Source organism: Chinchilla lanigera, unplaced genomic scaffold (assembly GCF_000276665.1).
Source record: "Chinchilla lanigera isolate Chin_1 unplaced genomic scaffold, ChiLan1.0 scaffold00044, whole genome shotgun sequence".
NCBI lineage: Eukaryota > Metazoa > Chordata > Mammalia > Rodentia > Chinchillidae > Chinchilla > Chinchilla lanigera.
This window is the reverse complement of record NW_004955445.1, coordinates 2,715,501-2,722,740: the sequence shown is the minus strand read 5'-3', so window position 1 is coordinate 2,722,740 and position 7,240 is coordinate 2,715,501.

Sequence of the window (7,240 nt, the reverse complement as noted above, 5' to 3'; positions counted from 1 at the left end):
CGGGCGTCCTCCCGCTGCTCCTCCGCACGGCGCGGGCCCGGAGCACACCGCCCTCCCACGACGCGCCTCTCGCCGCCCGGGACCCCAGGAGCAGTGGGTGCAAAGGCCCTGAGGCCAGCGGCGGGAGGGAGGCGCTAAGTGACAGCGGCGCAGGCCTCGACACCTCGAGGTCCCCAAAGGACTCTGGCCCTTCCTGGGGACAACCAAGCGCGCATGGTGGGTATCGGATCCCGCGGACTGGAGAGTGGGCTGTGCACCTTCCAGGCACCCACCAGACAGGCCACCATGACCCCAGTCCGTTCCCTCGTACGCAGGTCACTAGGGCGGGAAAAGGGACTCGGGTGGCGCGGGTCGGCCTGAACCGCGGGGCTCTGGGAGTGACACCGAGGCTCCCCGTCCCGGCCGAGCACCCCCTGCCCCGCGGAGCTCCGGACCCTGAGAGGCTTTCGACCCCCAGCTGCCCCCCCCCCCCCTGGCCCCCCCCCTCTCCCCCCCCCCCCCGTGTCGCCTGCTCCTTGGCCCGACCCCCCTGGGCAAGAGCCGGGCCTGCTCAGGAGACCTGAACCCCTGAGGTCGTGCCCCCTCTGCGGTCTGGTCCGTGTCATTCCGGAAACACCCTGGGGGGAGTCACTCATCCTTCATTCAGATGTTCCTTTATCTGTTGGAGGAATATTCAAAGCTGGCCCCGGTGGCTGTGTCTATTAATTCCAGCGATTCAGGAGGCTGAGGCAGGAGGATCGCAAGTTCAACCAGGCTGGCTTGTGCAGTTGAGCCGAGACCCTCATCGTCAAAGAGCAGACAGGACTGGAAAGGGCTGCGGATGGAGCTGAGCGTGCCCTGGACTCCCAGGGCAGTGGCTGTGGAGCTGACTGGGAGGGGAATGGGGCTTCCCGGGCCTGGAGCGAGGGCACTGGGGCGTGGCAGTCACAACACCGCTCAGCCAGGGTGCGGTTAGCAAGAGTAAAGGGGTGAGTTTTTCCGTTATGTGCTTTTTTCCCCCGCAATCGTAATTGTAAAAGCAGACATGTTTCTTGCCTGTACCAGACATTCAGCTAGCGGGATTAGGGTCGGCCGGTCAGGAATCCCACGGTCTCACAGCGATGGAGCCGTGCCTGGGCGGGGTCCTTGCAAAAGAAAAGGGAGAGAAGAGCTGTCCTTGGTGGCCGATGGCACACGCCTGTCATCGAGCACTTTAGGAGGCTGAGGCAGGAGGATCAAAAGTTCAAGTGTGCCCTGGGCGATTTAGTGACTTAGCAAAGTCCTGTCTCAAAAAATTTTTAAAAGGCTGGGATCTGCTGGGCGTAGTGGCGCATGCCTGTAATCCCAGCACTGGGGAGGCTGAAGCAGGAGGATCATTGCAAGTTTGAGACCAGCCTGGGCTACAAAGTGAGCTCAAGTTCAGCCTGAACTGTATGACGAGACCCCATTTAAAAAAAAAAAAAAAAACGCTGGGTATGCGGCTCACTGCAGCAGCCCTGGCTCCACCCCAGTGCAGTGAGGAGGAGCAGGCGGGGCTGTGCCGGGTGGGAGCAGAGGTCCCGGCCAGCGGGGGCCAGCGAGGTCAGAGCTGCCCCTGCATGGCCCAAGGGGCCGCAGGAACGGAGATAAGGTCGGGGTGGATTAGTGGTGGGTGTGTCCCCGCTGACCCCTGGCTGTTTGTTGAAGAGCAGCTGTGAGACCACCTCCTGCTGGGTTACCACCCTGCTGCACACAGCTGCCCGTTAGCGGGTCCCAACACCTGGGTGGCAGCCGCTGTCCCCGTTGCAGGCCCCGCTGACCTGCCTGGAGCCTGCCTGGGCCTTTGGTGGTAGAAAGGTTGTCACCACATACCACCTGCACCGTTGTTTGTCTGATATTTTTCCGTAAATAAACTCGCACTTGTAAAGAAGAGGGGGTCAGTGTGCTATCAAAGAAAATGTTATATCAGAACCATATTTAGAAAATCAGCCAGGTGTGATGGTGTACACCTGTAATCCCAGCTCTCGGGAGGCTGAGGCAGGAGGATCACTGTGAGTTCTAGTCCAGCCTGGGCTACATAGTGAACTCAAGGCCAGCCTGCACTACACAGTGAGACCCTGTCACAAAATGAACACAAAATTTCAAAAAATATTTTTTAATTAAAAAAAGTAAATTGGACCACAATGAAAATGAAGGTTAAAAGTAAATCTGTGACCATCAGACTTTTTAAAAGTTTGTGTCTCGCCAGGCACGGTGGCGCATGTCTGTAATCCCAGCACTCCAGAAGCTGAGGCAGGAGGATCACTTCGAGTTCGAGGCCAGCCTGAACTGCGTAGCGAAACTCTGTCTCAAAAAGACAAAAAAAAGTTTGTGTCCCTTTGTTCATTGAAAATAGTGGTTTAGGAGAGCGTGAGTGGAGGGAGAGGTAATACACACACACACACACACACACACACACACTCCCCCCACAGGTCTTTCTTGAATGTCACCCCACGTTAGGGAGCTTCTGCCAACGTACCAGCTCCTGACACACCCGAGTTCGTACTAGAGCCCCTCTCTGTCAGCCAGGACGCTCTGGACAGCAAGTATCAGAAAATCCAACTAGAGCCAGATGTGGTGGCACATACCTGTAATCCTAGCACTTGGGGGGCTGAGGCGGGAGGATTGCTGTGAGTCTGAGGCCAGCTCCGGGTACATAGTGAGCTCCAGGTCAGCCTGAACTACGTTGTGAGACCCTTTCTCAAACAAACAAACAAATGAAAACGAAGAAAATCCAGCGAGAACTGACATCAGAGTGAAGGAGGAACTGGGGGCAGGCCATCACCCAGCGGTTGGCTCAAAACCCTCCTGTCTCTGCTGCACCAGGCTGAGTGTCTCAGCAGCTGCGTCCCCATCGCAGTGGGGACAAGCTGTGGATGGGCCCTCCCTTCAGGAACCCTGTGGGTTGGGCGTGTGGATGATGGGGTCCACTTTAATAACTGTTTCTTTCTCTCAAGATCCTCCTTCCTAGGGACTAGGGATTTAGCTCAGTGGCACAGTGCCTGCCTGGCAAGTGCAAGGTCGTGAGTTCGATTCCCGGTACTGGAAGAAAAAAAAAAAAAGATCCTCCTTCCAGCAGGACTGGCCTGCTCAGACTCCGCCTTGGGTAACTGGCTTTCAGATGTCTTCCCAGCACCCTGCACTCTCGGCCACTTTGCCAGCCAGGGCAAAAGCCCAGAGCGAGCGGCCGTCCTTCCACTGGGAATAGTGGGTACGCTGCAAACCAGAGTCCGCAGGCGCTGTTTAAGAAGAAAGAGGCAAAAGAAAAAAGACAAAAGCAACGAGAATAGCAGAGACCTTTCCACTTCAGTCAGGGACAGCTTTGCAAATAGGAGCAGCAGAGCATGGCTCCGTGCATTCCACAAGGGCGGGCGGGCACAGCGCGTGGGGAGCCGGCTTGGCCGCGTGTGCAGGGCCCGCTCCACCCCTGGGCCTGGGAAGAAATGGTGGGGGAAAACCATACACGTGTGCGTGTTCTGTACACACATGTGATATGTTTACATATCTTGTAAACGCACATAGTGTTGCTGGAAGGGAGTAGTCGCAATTGAAAATATTAGTTGTTTTGGCAAGAGGGACGTGCAGGAGACATTTTATTTCATCTTTCTGAGACAGGTCTGGCTATGGAGGCCGGGCTGGCCTTGAACTTCTTGATCCCCCTGCCGCAGCCTCCCGAGCGCTGGATGACAGCCGTGGGCCACCAGCCCTGGGCTGAAGGAGACTGTTGACTTCTGAGGCACAAAGTCACTGTCTGCTGCGCTGTGAAGCCGCATGATTGCGGCAGATAGCGGTCCCGGGACACATATGCGCACCTAGTCACAAAAGCACGGGCCGGCACGCCGATGCCTCACGGTGAGGGACAGGGCCACCGCCTGAGACCCTGGGGAAGGCACCACCGCGACTCAGGACTATGTGGACACCAGAGTGTGTGTGCACAAGCGGGGCCAGCGACACGGTCCCCGAGGAATGTCCCCTGGTGTGACCAGCGTCACATGCATTCGCTCCTGAAGCCGGTGGCGTTCTGCAGTGTCCACAGCAAGTGTCTGAAAAGGCAGTGGGGACAGAGGAGAGGACGCTAACCCTCCCGCGAAACTCCCAGGGGCTGGGCCTCGAATCCCAAGGACCAGGGTCGGTCCCTGCCCCGGTTTCTGTCCAGAGACTTGGACCGCCCCAGACTCACGCTGCCTCCCCCGGGCAAGGGATCGGCTACCTGGGATGGTGTGGGGGACTCCAGCCCTGTGAGCAGGCGAGCCCGGGACAGCAGTCACGGGGTGGGGGTGGTGAGTCCCCTGCTGGCCCGGCACAGCCCCCCAAGCCAGCGACCCCAGCGATGCGGCCCCGGCAGAGCCCAGCTGCCGAGGGCAGAGGCTATCTGGACAGCTTTGCCCGGTCTCTCTCATCACGGATCTGGCGGAAGACCCGCAGTGGGACTTGCTGAGCACGGAGGTCTGTCCTGCGGGACCGTCCCGAGCTGTCCTCATCCACTCTGTCTGGGCGTTTGTTTGCTTGAGCCGTCTCAGGCATCTTCCAGAGGTGAGCTTTGCTAAAGGCTACGTTGGGCGTCCAGCGCTGCCCGCACCATTCGAGCACAGCTTAGGAATCGAGTGGACGTGGCTCTCCCATTAATTCTGTGGAGAAATCACCAGGCCTCTTCCTTCCTTCTAACATACCTTGGTTGTTGTTGTTTGCTTGTTTTTGCAACACTGGGGCTTGAACCCAGGACCTTCTCACTGAGCTACATCCCCAGCCCTTTTGCTTTTTTATTTGTGTGTGTGTGACAGGGACAGAGTCTTGCTAAGTTGCTGATTTGCCCAGCCTGGCACACGATCCGCCTGCCTCAGCTTCCTGGAGAGTTGGGGTTACAGGGGTGTGCCATCAAGTCTGGCTTCATATCGCATATTAATGTGAGGTGAGTTCCAGTGGAAGACGAAATAACCAAAACCGAGAAGCCAAACGATCAAGGTGCCTCTCTCAGGTCCTACCGTGGCGGCATCCCCCGGGTGCCTCCGGGTACCCGGTGCTTCTGGAAGACAAAGCACCTACGTCCTGCCCCCGCTGTGCCTCCTCTCAGGACGCCGGTGCCGGGAAGTTACGTGCTCCCTCGGCGACTTCTGTCCAGCAGAAGCGACAGCTCCGCAGCTGCAGTTTCGTTGCCGCAGGGGCTGTGACCAACCGCGCGGCTAATTGCGACATTCCTGGGTAAAAGCCTCTCCTGGTCAAGACAAAAACCCCTGCTCCGCCAGTGGTTTTGGAGTGGGCTTTACTTTTTCACTGACTTCACCCGATAGGGAGCGTAGAATAAAATCTCTGGCACATTTTGATGCGATCTTTGTGTGCAAGTCCTGGCTGCGACTTTGAGAAACATTATACTTGGGAAAGTGAAAGCGTTTGCCTGCTGCTCTGAGCACGCAGGAAAAGTGTGGGGCTTTAGCAGAAGAGAGAGTCCGTGTCCCGGGGGGTGGCCAGCTAGTGGTCACTGTGTCCAGTTCCTGGTGCCGACCCAGCCCACCTCGCTTGTCTGAACCCTAGGGCTGAGCCCTCCGTGAGTCCTGAGAACCCTGAGAAGAATGATCCTCAGGAATCATCCTTGTGGAGGCTGTCAGGTTGATCAGGGAGATGACCCTGGTGATAGACACACCTCATGGCGCCAGAGGGGCTGCCCGCTGTGGGGGCCCTGCACTCCGGCTCAGGAAGCCCCTTCAGCCCAGGCCTCGCCCAAGGTGCACCAGGCTGCAAGAGCCAGGGCCAGGACTGAAGGAAACGCCCCATACGCGAAGCTGCCACCATTTTTCTGTAATGGGGATTTGCCCAGGGGACCCCTGAATGTGAATACATTCTTAAAATTGATTCATAAAAGTGGTATATATACATATATATATATATATATATTTTAATCATACATATTTATGGGGAGTTAGGTGAGGTCTAAATACATGAATATATTGTGTAAAGTTCAGATCGGGGTAAATTTTTTTTCAATTTTAATTTTTTATCGGTACATTTGCTGTACATAATGATGACCTCCCTCACAGGGAGGTGGCACGTGGATACAGCACAGCTTAATCTCTTTTACTTCCTTCCTTCTCCTTCCTCCATCTCCAGATCTCTGTCTGCTATTATCTTTTATTTTGCTCCTATATTTTGAGTTGCTCATATAAGACAAAACATGCAATACTTAACTTTGTGTGTCTGATTTCACTTAACAATGTAGTCTCAAGGTGCATCCATTTTCCTACAAATCCCTCAACTTTATCCTTTTTATGGCCGTGTAGTACTCCCTTGTATATAAACTCTACACTTCTTTATCCATTCATGTGCTGATGGACATATAGGCTGCTTCCAAGATTTAGCTATTATGAATTGTGTTTCTATAAACACGGGTACATGTGCATCACTGTAGTATGATGTCTTTAATTTTGGGGGGAAGATAACTAGAAGGGGAGTAGCTGGGTCAAATGGAATTTCTATTTTTAGTTTTTGAGGACGCTCCATACTGATTTCTGTCATGATTATACTAGTTTACATTCCCACCGACAGTGTTTTGTTTTGTGTTTTCTTTTTTGAGACAGAGTCTGGCTATGTAGTTCAAGCTGGCTTTGATTTCACTACGTAGCCCAGGCTGGCCTCAAACTACTCATGGTGATCTTCCTGCTTCAGCCTCTGGAGAGCTGGGTTCACAGGCATGTGCCACCATGCCCGGCTCCCACCAATAATAGGATTTTCCTCCCTACAGTCTCACCAACACTTTTTTTCTCTGTCTTTTTGAGACAGGGTCTCGCTATGTAGTTCAGACTGGCTTTGAGCTCACTTTGTAGCCCAGGCTGGTCTCGAACTCACAGCAATCCTCCTGCCTCAGCCTCCCGAGTGCTGGGATTGCAGGTGTGAGCCACCACGCCTGGCTCACCTGCTGATTCTTGATGTTATTTCTTGAACGTTTGAGATTCCACTCAGAAAATCCCTGCCTACATCTATGTCTTCAAGACTTTCACCTAGTTCCTTCCAGCATATTCTTTGTGTTCTAACATTTAGAACCTTGACTCGCTTTGATTTTAGTTTAGTACATGGTGAGAGATGCAGGTCTAGATTCAGTCTTCTGCATTTGCATATGCAGTTTCCCCAGCATCACTCATTAAAGAGCGATCTTTCCTCCAGTGTGTTTGGCCCATCTGTCCCGGATCAGATGCCTGAACGTGCCTGAGGTGGTTTCTGCTTCCTCTAGTCTGTTCCATGGTCCCTGTGTCTA